The sequence below is a fragment of the Magallana gigas genome, chromosome 4 (genome assembly GCF_963853765.1).
Source record: "Magallana gigas chromosome 4, xbMagGiga1.1, whole genome shotgun sequence".
NCBI classification, from domain to species: domain Eukaryota; kingdom Metazoa; phylum Mollusca; class Bivalvia; order Ostreida; family Ostreidae; genus Magallana; species Magallana gigas.
This window is the reverse complement of record NC_088856.1, coordinates 48,118,231-48,130,974: the sequence shown is the minus strand read 5'-3', so window position 1 is coordinate 48,130,974 and position 12,744 is coordinate 48,118,231. Positions and strand designations below refer to the sequence as shown.

Genomic DNA, 12,744 nt, shown 5'->3' with positions numbered 1-12,744 from the left:
TAACAAAGAATTGGTATTCGTCGATAGATTACTGAACTTGATAATATGTGGTTGGACATATGGTATTTTCTTACTATATAATCTTTTCTTATTGAAGCTAATTCATTGCATTCTAACAGATAGTGAAATTCGTCCCCAATTTGATAATTGTCACACAGATTGCAGATTCTTTAATGTGGTTGAAAATTATTCCAGCTTTCGGAAGATGATGATTACTTTTACTAAAATAAGTATGTCTTTTTCTAGATATAATGTATTTAATTATTTTTCACAAACAAACGTTGTTTTAAAAATTGATTAAAAACTTATTCCTGTACTGGAGTTGTTGATATCACTGTACCATGCATTTTTTTAAGAAACTGATCTTTAAGTTTTTGATTAATTGAAGCAATTGATCACTTGACACTGTAAAATTTTAATCCATCCAAATATTACTAATTCTTGTTGTGTTAAAAATATAATGTATAAATCAATGATATCCATGGATTGGTGGACTGGTTTTTGGTATATCAATTATACAAATGCTTTTTAACAATTGTACACAATTTGTAACATTTCCATATATCAATCTCTCCCAAAACGATATCATTATTGTAAAAATACTTATATAAAGAGGGTAACGTCCAGTTTCTCCATATACCCTAAAATTTAGAGTACTAGATTTAAAGTTTAAATATATATTTTAAAAGCGTAATGGAAACGTTCGATTCTATTTTTTTTCAAAACCCCAAATTTCACATCTATATAACAGGACAGGAGTTACAACTATGTTGAACAAATCTAGTTGACAGTCAAAAGGTAAATTATATATGGTCGTATTTTTCTAATATTGCCGTACATGGCTTTTTGTGCCTGGTCACAAAGATTTTTTTTGCCTTGCAGAATGATCCCAATCTTGAAAATAAAATACCCAAATAGTTCAATTCTTTGATAATTTCTATAACTTCGTCTTTAAATCTAAATGTTTGTTTAGGAACAGGTCCTTTGGAAAATATGACAATTTTAGTTTTTTTAACATTAGCATGGAGTTTCCATGTTTCACAACACACACGAAATTCGTTAAGAGCACGTTAAAGATCGCTTGGGGTTTCAGATAAAATTATACAGTATCGTCTACAGAAACAGTATAAACAGTGCCGGATAATTATGCCAGTGCCAAGGTGGCATTTTTGGACCCGTCTAAGCTGCATATATCGAAAAATTCAAATATGCCACATGATGGATCATTGCTTAGAGAGCTTACAACCACCTTTGTTATCATTGTATCTCACCTGTCAGGTGAGATATTTACCTTTCAAAAACAATCCTACTGGAAAATATTTTTTTTCCCATGAGAAAAACAATATTCCTACAGGAAATTTGAAATTTCCTATCGGAATATAAGAACTTCCACAGGAATTTCAATTCCGACAGGATTTGATAAAATCCGATAGGAGATATTAGTTTCCTATAGGAAAACTGCCTGTCTGAATCAAATTCTCACAGGAATTTCCATTCTCCTACAGGAAATATACATGTGATTCCTATAGGATTTTTTTTTTAGAAAATTCTATAGGATTGTCAATTATTTCCTTTAGGAGAATCATTTCTCCTATGGGAATTATCATTTTTCTATGGGATATTATTTTTTAAAGGTAAATATCTCACCTGTCAGTTGAAACACACTAAAAACAAAAGTGGTTACATACTTTCTAGACAATGGTCTATCATATTGCATGTATGAATTTTTCCGAAACTGCCTCTTAAGCGGGTGCAAAAATGCCACAATGACACTGGTATAATTATCCGGCACAGTGTTATTAACAGTTTCATAACAATGAATAAATCATCTTTAACATCTTTAGAAAAATTCTCTAAACCATTAATTCCCTTTTCAATAATATATGTTATTTCTCTAGGTCATTAACATAAAGTGAAAATTAAAAAAAGGTGGTTATACCGCCTGTCGTTTGACCATGCGATAAAATGGTACACGTTCGATCTTTGTATTTTGAAAGGCTAGTTAGGTGTCCTTTACAAAAATTCATGTTCTGTGAAATCAAAATAAATTAAGGATCTTTATTTTTGCAACGGACACATGGAATGTAACTTCAGTTCAGACCATTTCGTTTAGTATTTCTATATAGAATATATATAGATGGTTTGCCGTATAACACAAAAATTTTATCGCAATTTTTATAAACAACAATTAAATGATTATTTCATATGTTCTATATAACATATATTCTGATTTGCAAAGGGTGCATGAAATGTCTTTAAATCCAAGTAATTTATAAACAGACATTGTGATGAGCAAAGTAACTCTTCATCACCATACATGTAAAGGTTTGATGCTGTTTTCAAAAGTACCTGTTTTTCTGCCCTAAAAAACCCCGCGAAAATAAAAAATGAAATAGTTAAATTGCTTGTTTTGACAATTTTCCATCTCTACATCTTAAGAAACGACATAGTTTTTACACCATTGAAATATGCTATAAACTATAAATTATAAAGGCCTACCAGTAATTAAATTGTTTCTTTTGACTATTTTCCATCTCTACATCTTAGCACACGACATAGTTTATGTAAACACCTCTGAAACATACTATACACTATAAATTATTATGTCTTACTAGTACACGTACTTCTAATAACAATTAATGGCATGTGACAAAGCGGTCCAACAAACTGGATAGTGCAATGATAATGATATGATGAGAAAGAGAAAATTTTGACTTTTATTGACGGTGTTTTAACTCAGGGGTAACGGGGTACATGTACTATAACTGATTATGGAATAAAGACATACGAGATTAGTTTGTTTTTTTAAAATACAAATTTATTTTGAAGTCACGCCAAATTCACGAGTTTTTAAGCAAATAAAAGAAACGCAAAGTTTTATGTTGTAAACAATGTTTAAAGCAAAAGAAATGGTTTTATTCACATCCAGAACTAAGTTGCATGGTTTCTTCAATTGCTGGTTACTGTGGAGAATGAGAAATAGGGCCTGAACCAAACATGTATTTCATCACTCACTGCATGCTTATAATATTATATTGAGCTATTTTCCGCTTTTTATTTTGCAACGTAATTTAGAAACATATCAAAACAGAAATTATACGATTTGCATACTTTTAAAAACTAATCATATTATTAATTTTGTATTTTTGCTATGCAGATTTATAATGTTAAATTTCTTTGAACATTGGAAAATGAATGAAATTAACTTACGTAACTTGTTTTTCTGTGACGAGCTAAGATTAAAAAAAAAGTTGGCAATTAATTAATTGCGCTATTTTAGTCCAATTTCAAATTCATTACAAACATCTCGGCTTGGGCACTTGTGAATTATATCCATGGAAACGTGTTAACCTGATTCCGCATCAGTGCACATAAATATATCCATTGTACGTTAAGTTGTTGTGGATTATTATTAACTATGGTTTACATTCAGGGTATAACAAACTATAGTTTGATACCTTGAATTTAATAAATTAATTTCTTTGAATATTGCATGTGTATGTCGCTTGTTCAACATTTTTCTTTGTGATAAAATATTAAACTTATTTTCAGCTGATTTATGGCAATTCATCATTTAAATGTCATATTATTCTAATTATATAATCTAAAAGATTTTGCGTAACTGATTTCATTGATCTTCTATGCCAAATTGGCTTAATGCGAAAGGAGAGATAACCCAAGACCATTGCATTAAAAGCAAGGTAGGAGTATTGTATTTTACTTTGGTCAACAGCTGTACATATGAACGGGTAACTTTAAAAAAAAAGGCAAGTTTACACATAGAGTTTTCTATAATAACAAAAGCTTTCTTAACATACTTACCTAAATTGCACATTTGTTTTTTGGGGTTTTTTTTTTTTTACATTTTGTGGTGACAGTAGTTGAATTAAAGACAGAAAGTTTGATATACATGTTTAGTAAAAGGTTTTTTCTTAAATAACAAGATAAGGGACATTTCTATATGAAATGATATTCATTTTCTATATTTGAAGTACATAAAGGACACACACGTCTTTCTAATGTCTACCAGTTTCGAGGGGCAGACAGGGAGATGATAATCTTAATTTACATATATAAGATTCTTACAGATATATCATTGTAAAGGATTTTTTTTTATAAGATAATACTGCAAAGTACAATGATCAATTAAATTTTTATAGATTGCACATTTAGAGAAAGCATTCACATCAGCTAGTAATGTATGGATAGCTAGCTATAGCTTGATGCACTTACGCACACACCAGTTCACACTTACAAGCTTAGAACCAGTGATGTACAATTTAAAATTCCACAAATAAGAACTTCATCCTATATGGACAGTTTTTTCCCTTCCACTGTCAAACAATGGCTTGATTTACCAGATCACATTAGAAATGCTTTAAGTATATCCTCGTTTACATGTAAGAATCCATTTAAATACATATTTTTTTAGGAAAAGTAATAATCATTTTATGTTTGGGACACGTAATACATTGTCATTAAAGAACAATGCAATTTTATCAATGGCAGATATGTATAATCAGAGTTTAACAGAAACCATAATGTGTGGTAATTGTGAAAATTCTGTTGAAGATGCTTATCATTTTTTTCAAATGCCCAAGTATGATTCCTGTAGAATGATACTTTTTCAAGTCATAAAAAAATATCATAATTAGTTGTGCTCATCAACTTTAACTTGAATTAATGTTAATATATGGTAGTCCTAATCATGGATTTTCATATCAATGTTCAAATATCTAAATTTTTAAGTAGTACATATCTTTATTGCAGCAATAAAACGCTTTTTGTAATAATATATGAAAACAGCATTTAGTCTTATCTGTTCTTTTCAAACCGGTACTATATTGTTAGTTTTTTCTTTCTTTCTCTTTCTTTTTTTTGATTTGTATCCTTTCTATAGTCTGTATTGTATTATCAGTATTGAACATTTAGATATTTCAAATTGTTCATTTTGACCTTGATGTAGAGAGAGGGCTAAATTAGTCTGTGTCTGCTGCCTAATCCCATTCACTATATCATACTGAATAAAATATTGTTTAAATAAATAAATTTTTCCACACTTATAAAACCACACATCTTCTGTTCATAAAATCCCCCTATTTCTGAAAACCATTATTTTTGTTTTGTTTAATTACATTTACAGACTGAAATCTACATGCCCTGATTATCGATTGGTCGAAACCTACAGCAATGTACGAAAATAATCGGCACGGACTGCACGAAATAATCATGATGCCTTAGGAGAGGATTAGCTAGCATACAGTTGATGTACATTAACAGTAATTTGTTAAATTTTACTTACGCTTTACTATCAATTTATCAATATGTCATAAGAAAATGTAAATATAAACAATAAACTGTTTTCTTTGCTGATTCATGCAGGTTATGAAGGTATAGCGATCATTGTAGAAAAAAATACATAACCTGCTAAAGCGTACTGTGTCCCTATATTGATGTACATGTGTATTAAGAAATCTTAGCACCTTCTATATCTGTCCTTTTTTGGCTATATATAAACAGTCAGCTCCTGCTAACGCAATCTATATCTTCCTTAGATGATTAGTAATTCATATGGCCAAAAAGCGCACCTTATGCACACATTGGGGCATAGAGTTCTGAAATTTTAATGCTTGGCCGAAAACCAGAGAATGTCGATTCTAAACCGGCCATTTTAAACTGACTTGGCAAATTCGAATTATGTTGGTTTTGGAAATATTAAGGGCACTTTTGATATAGCGATGGTCATTAAAGGGGCATGGTCACGATTTTTGTCAAAAATTATTTTTCCGATTTTAGTATTTACAATGCTTCAGAAAGGCATTTTTTAATAGGCAACCGAAATTTGAGTCGATCTCAAGCGAGTTACAGAGCTTGAAATGCTCCACTATGTAAACAAAGCGTTGTTTACATTTTGAACGTTGAAGTAAAAATTTCAGTTTTAAACCTAAAACGAATGTGTTAAACGTTAGGAATTGTATATCTATGCTTAAAATAAATAAAAAGATAGACAAATAATCTGGGAAAAGATTTTTTTACTGGTACATGGAACCTTTGAAAACAAAAACAGGGCACATTGTTTTGGCATTTTTTTTTTATAATATTGAATTCCATAGTTTGTTGTGACAAGAACAACAAAAATTCAAAAAAGTAGATATGTTTTGTTGAAAGACAATCCTTTATTGTTTGATCAATTCTTTAAAATCCTTAGTACTATTGCTCTCTTGAAATTTAATTCCCTTCGTTTTATAAAAAACCGCAAAAACACGGGCGAGCTGTAATATGTACGAGCCTTAATAAGGACGACAACTCGACATATAGCAGACGATTAGCATCTTGTCAGACTTGTGGAATTTTGTATTTTTAAGCTAACCGATTAGCTAAAAACCGCGAAAAAATCTATGGCAGGGTAAATACATATTTCTAGTATAAGAATATTTTTGGAGTAAAGTAGGTTATGTATAAAGCTTTAATTACAGATTTATTTCTTTGAATATTCCCTGTCTGTTAAGTCGGCCTACTGGGATATTAGAGAAACCGGAAACGGCAGGGTAATAAAACTTTTTGCCGGGATAGCCTTTGTTTGCGGTAAAGTTTAAGGTGAGTGTGCGATGAACATCGATAAATGTTTTGTTTTCATTGTTAGATTTGCAGTGAAGACTCACAGGGGAAATTTAAGGACACAAAATATAACTGAATGTGTTAATTGCATTGTGTGACGGTGAAAATTAATCGCTCCTCGTGGAGATCAAATATCAGCTGTGCTAAAAAAATGTAAACACGAGATTTGCTTTCATGTAGCATTAAATAGATTAAGGTATTATTTAGATTTGCTCAGCATTTATGGAATCAGGAAAAATAAACAGTAGATTAGTTGGATTTAAGGGCAGCTCATTGGCTCGTGTTTTTGGGTGCATGGAATACAAACAGATTATTTTAAGGGCGGGGATCCGGGGACTCGATATGCTAAGAGGCGATCAGAGGTTCTGACTACATGTAGGTTTTATAAGATAAAAAAAATGACTTAAAAATATTTCGATGATTAACATAATATGTTAATGTGTCAATAAGAAGTAAACATTATTTTGGTTATTTTACCTCCTAATTTACTCAACAAAGAAATCAAGTTTTTAATATATGTTTTTCGAAAAAAAAATCACATTATTTCTACCTTCAGGACAATAATCATGTAAACTTTAATTTATTCTAAACTTTAACTCATTAATCATTATTTTGAAAGCCAACAAAAGCAGAGCAGACAATTTTTTTTTATCTAAAAAGAAAACAATGAAATTAAATTCTCTAGGCACCTGTGATGGTGGCCTGATTTCGTATTGATCCCACCACTAACCTATTAATGAGTCAAAGCTTGGCTGTTGAGGCTGACAGGCGAGGTGAGTCACCTCTGAGGACGATAGAGGGAAAACAATTGATTCATATTGCCTCCATTCATATCGTGTACGACCCTGTGTGTCCTCACACTTTGCTTTTAGGGGTATGTATCATGGTGTTGTATGCTTAAAATTACATGCAGAGTCATCCTAAAAAAAAACTTTAAAAAAAGATAAGATAATCTGGGTTTATTTGGTTTATGATATCAAAAAAATTATTTTAGATCTCTTTTGATTTAAAAATGCTTTTGTCTGATAAATGAATGAATCAAAAGCAAAAAAAAAAAAAAAAAAAATGAACAATATAAATCGCACTGTGGTACATGTAGTTAAAAAAAAAATTGTATAGATTTGTTACAATTATTACTATTATTAAAGTGTATTGATATTTCCTTGCTTATTAATTTGGGTAAAAATGAGATACTTATGTAGTTGACAGGGTTCATTGTGATTTACTTTAAATTATTTTGAGTTTTTGAGAAGGTTAAGATCAGTCCCATGCTTAAAATGACTAAAATAATATGTTAAGTCCCGTTTATTTTATGATACACAATGTATCGGTGATGGATTTTAAATATTTCAGGTTTTCTTTTAATTCTTGCTTTTCATTTGAGCATCAAAAGCTTATTTAAATTATTTATTTTCATTGATTATGATAGAAGAAACTGCTATAGTCGGCTCAGTTTTAAGTAGATTTATTTATATGAATTTAAAAGTATTTAATTTTTTTAAAATGATCAAATAATTAGGTAGAACTTTTTAGAAAATATATATTAATACATGTATTATGTATTTTAAAAAGTCTATAATCTAAGTACACCAATTTGTCAATGATAAGAGAAATTTTGCAGTCATGATATTTTATTGATATGATAATTTATAATAATTTTATGTATTAAACTCACATTTTGATCTTATTCAGCACATATTCAAATCTGTAGGGTAAAATTTCTTGTAAGTATTTCTCATCTATTTAGTTTCAGATTGCTTTGAATATCATCTGTATATATTTCGCACAATGGGGATTTACATAGGAGATATTGAAACATGCATGGTTTTGTATTCTGTGTGGTTAAAGAGAACAATGGTACAATCAAACAAAAAAGTTTAAATTGTCAAACAGCCAAGCAAAGAAACATCTGGACATTCCGCAGTTTATTTTTACAATCCCTGGTTAGTTGTATATAACAAGCAAATGATCATCCATGATGTCTGAGGAAATCGCTGATTCAACAAATCCCGGCCCGTATCAATTTATACTAGAATATGTGCCCTGCTGTAGAATAATTTGTACAATGCTAAACTTACTGTTTGTCTGCAGATAGTGCAATGCTATTTTTGATAGAATTTGTCATTGCATTACTTCGATGAATTTTTTGTTTTGGGCAGTAAATACAGGAGCAAAATTATTGAAAGTAGGATTGTGTTTCGATTGTTCAAATCAGTCATCAGATCTGGATGATTAAAGTTTCAAGAATATTTACAAGAGTTTTATCAAGTGATTTTCTGAATCAGTATTACCGTTTATTATTTTTTTATTATTTATTATTATTTTTGCATACAACATTGAAGTGACATGATTTTAAAACATATTACATATTTGTAACTTATTAATTTAGATTATTAGAATTAATTGTTTTGCACAGAGTTTCTGTGAAAATATTTTCTGCATTTTAAATCGTGAATTAACCAGTGTTGACAAAGAGCTTCAAAAGTTCTGAGCACAGTCAGGGCCATTAAATAGTGAGGGATCAGTTTATAATGTGTACACATAAGTATTTTAATGTCTTATCTTAGCTGTGCACAACTTTTAATTCGATCTTAAGCTGAGCACTTGGCAAAGGAACACAGTCACTATCTAGTTTATATTGACCTGAACTCCATTCTTCTGCAACATATACAAAGTAAACACTGCCTCCACTTTTATATAGCTAGCATTGTGATAAGTACATTGGTTGGTGGCAATAGTTCCTTACTATAATCTCCAAAATTATTTTACATGATTTAATAGACTGATACCCCTTGATGCTTCAGTTGACAAAGCGCAATTGTGTAACGTTACAATCAATGAAAAATACTAGTTGTTCATAATTTAATAAAAAGTTGCCTCAAGACATGCTTCAGTTGACATTACAATAGTATGAAGATTATAGATTATTTTTTTTTTTTCAAATACATACGTGGCAACTTTTGAAAATCTTCATGGGGGATTTTACGTGCAACGGCATTTTCCTAGAAGGAAATGTAAATGGTTTAAATCCTAATTATGTTTATCAATTCTCCTTTTTCAAATGAAAACAAGAATGAAGTACATAACTTTATTTTACATATTAAAATCATGTATGAATGTGTTCGTGTTTGTAGGTCATTTGTCATTTGTAGTTTATCATGCACGATTGTGCTGCCAAGAATTGTGTTCTGCATACTCTTCATACGGACTAAATCAATATGTAGTGAAAATTATGAATTCCAAAAAAATGTAACGAAACTATACCACTAAAGATATTGCTCGATCAGAGATTCCTCATAAAAAGAATGTAATAACGAGTCTCTATTGGGTTTAATTTTTCATGACTTGATTTCTGTCTGATGTGTCTCGGTGAACAGAATCCTTTATTGACGGTGGTAGAAATGTGTTCATCATGTTATAATAAGATGAGTCACATTCATTTCCATACCTTTGCTTTTTCTGTCAGAGAGAGAAGTTGAATGCATCGGAGGACTGGTGCAGTGCTGTTGTGCACAAAGTTAGCAGTCTGTGAAATGCAGCGCTAATTTTATTGATCGGTGCAGCTGATGCAAATTAAATTCCTCTCTAAGTCTCTTTGATATTTGAACGAGCTCAATTCCTGGACCCCAGTAAGAAAGCAGGCTGTCTACGAGGGGGGTGGGGGGTAAAATGAGACAGACGTCTCGATCGGATCGGAAAAGTTATGGATTCATGTAGTGGGGAAATTGATTTTTTTCGGGGGAGAATGTCTTTTAAGATTATGTCATATTATGTATGAGTAAGATTCTTTGATCTCTCATAGATTAGTCTGTGGTTCTCTTGACACTCCCAAAAAACTAACAATATAATGGACAAGTACGTGATAAGGTAATATAATAATTCGCGACACATCAGATCAAATCCACCTTTTAACCCCAAACAATAAACCATGTAAAAAGAATATTTTTTTAATGAAAAGTTTTATTAAAAATGACGGTGATTATACATCATCCATTTTGTTTTGTATAATTTTGCTGAGGGGAAAAATTGTGTAAAAGGCTCATGGGCCTCACGAGATCATCAGATTTATACCCCTGATGGATAGGTTAAAACGTCTCGTCTAAACCTCAGCCTGGTTCTTGTTATTCCCTGTACTCTTGATGTTTTCCTCTTAAACATGTTTGAGATGGGATGAATGTGTGTTGAGTTTATGTACAAATAACCTGGATATAATTGCGTTTTCTTGCAGACATTAAAATGTGTGCAGGTCGGAAATTACAGGCAGAGGAATGTTAATGTGGCTTCTTGTGTATAGATTCGCAGACAGCTGTTTAAATGAAAAACTCCTCTATTGCTAACTGGGTACATGGATAGCGAGGAATTTTACTGGTAAGCATTTTGCAGTTTAATTTATAATCCCCTGCATTCTCTTTTGTTGTAGCGTTTTTCTCTCTCCTGAGCTCCTGCCATGTTTTCCTTTCTATTTCAGAGTGTTTCCTTCTCTCTTTCTGTTATCCTTTTATCTTTGAGTGGATATTCATGTATGTAAATACAGACTCTCTCATCATGATTCTTTTTCTTAACCCTTTCTTTTTCTATTTTTCTTTCTCATTGAGTGTATGTATATGGATGCATGCTCTCTCTCTCTCTCTCTCTCTCTCTCTCTCTCAGTAAACAGAAATTATCAGTTAACACTGGTAACACTGTTATCCAAATTATTCACATTTCAGAAAATCTATTGAATTTATCAGCGGTGTAATATTTCAACAGCCCCTATAACCTTCATCTAATCACTTCTGTCAAAATAAATTTGCTTCAACAGAATGACTTTTATGGTTGTCCTATTTAATGAATTCAATTACACTTCATCAGACAAAAAACTCAGAGATCAATAATCTAATTGAGAATTAGTCAGTCACAATGAAGCCTATGGGCCCTATCTGCCCATTTGAGCTTGCTGATGATGTTGCAACAAGATTGTCAGTCTGATGTAAACATGAAACAATTGGAATCCGGGTGTATAGAGGCGGAAAAGCATTGTACTGTGCAAGCTGACTCAGAGCCGGTACTAATATAACTATTGTCCACTTCCCATTAATTTACTCGGAAATCCGTGGAGTCAGAGAAAAAAAAACTGGGCTTGAATGGATTCAGAAAGTTTTTAGAATCTGGAATAATCGTGTATATATACCGGGTATATATACTACCCAGTAGATAATAACTTATACTCTCCACTTCTTATTTTCTTTATTTGGAAATCCATACGGGGAGAGAAAAAAGCTAGAAGAGAGTGTGAATTCAGAAAGATTTTACGATGTATGTAGATAATAACTATTGTTCATTTTTATATGTTTATTATATGAAAATGTGTAGGGAGAGAGAGGAAAAAAACTGGAAGTGGCTTTGGATTCAGAAAGTTTTTAGAATGGTGATAGTAACATTTCTCATCTCTTTTCAAATAGAAAAACCATTTCATAGCTTTAGATGAAGAAGTTGAAAATGGTTTGAATGACATATTGCATTTGAACTTTGTAATCATTTTTGCATACAACCTGCCTTATAATGATGAATAATTAAAGACAACTGAAACACTGGGCCCTTCTGGGAGTTTATGTTTTACAGTAATTTTGGATATTGAACATTTCTAAATGCTTTGTCAGGTTCAAACTCTGTATATCAAATGAAATCCCAACTGTACATGTTATAGAACAAAATTCTGAAATCTCAGTAATTAAAAAAAATAGCTGCTATTTTTGCACTGATAAAGTGTAAATTTTTTCAAGCTTGTATTTGATTTCAAATTATGTCTGGCTGTTTGAAAAAAGAGCTGCTAATAAGAACTCACAAATGGAAAATTCCTTCAAGCTTGTATTTCATTTTCAAATAAATTTTGAATATGCAGGGGAACTAAAAGAATCTTTGTTTTTATTACTTACTTGGTGAAAGTTTCATGTCTGTGAAAATGAAAAGAATCTTTCTCATTTTAAAATATTAAAAAAAAAAAAAGAGCCGCATCTGTTAAAGAGCTGAACAACTGTAAATAATTTCAAGCTTGTATTTGATTTTAAATTAATTTTAAACATGCAGGGAATCGTATTGATAGTTGAAAGTTTCATGTCTTTGAAAATGAACGGAGTCTTTGGAGGA

General features: G+C 31.0%; 1 protein-coding gene across 3 annotated transcripts in view; it reads left to right on the top strand.

The window, feature by feature from the left end:
* Positions 1–6,467: 6,467 nt before the first annotated feature.
* LOC105326267 (plexin-A2) overlaps positions 6,468–12,744 on the top strand; it is a 40,329-nt gene continuing 34,052 nt past the window's right edge. For 2 of the 3 annotated variants that reach the window (XM_066082658.1, XM_011426200.4), the window contains exons 1-2: positions 6,468–6,597; positions 10,847–10,986. The gene's annotated coding sequence lies outside the window, so the exon portion shown is untranslated. Of the gene's footprint in view, positions 6,598–7,349; positions 7,493–10,846; positions 10,987–12,744 lie in introns of those variants that run through there. The other variant, XM_066082655.1, reaches the window with a different exon arrangement.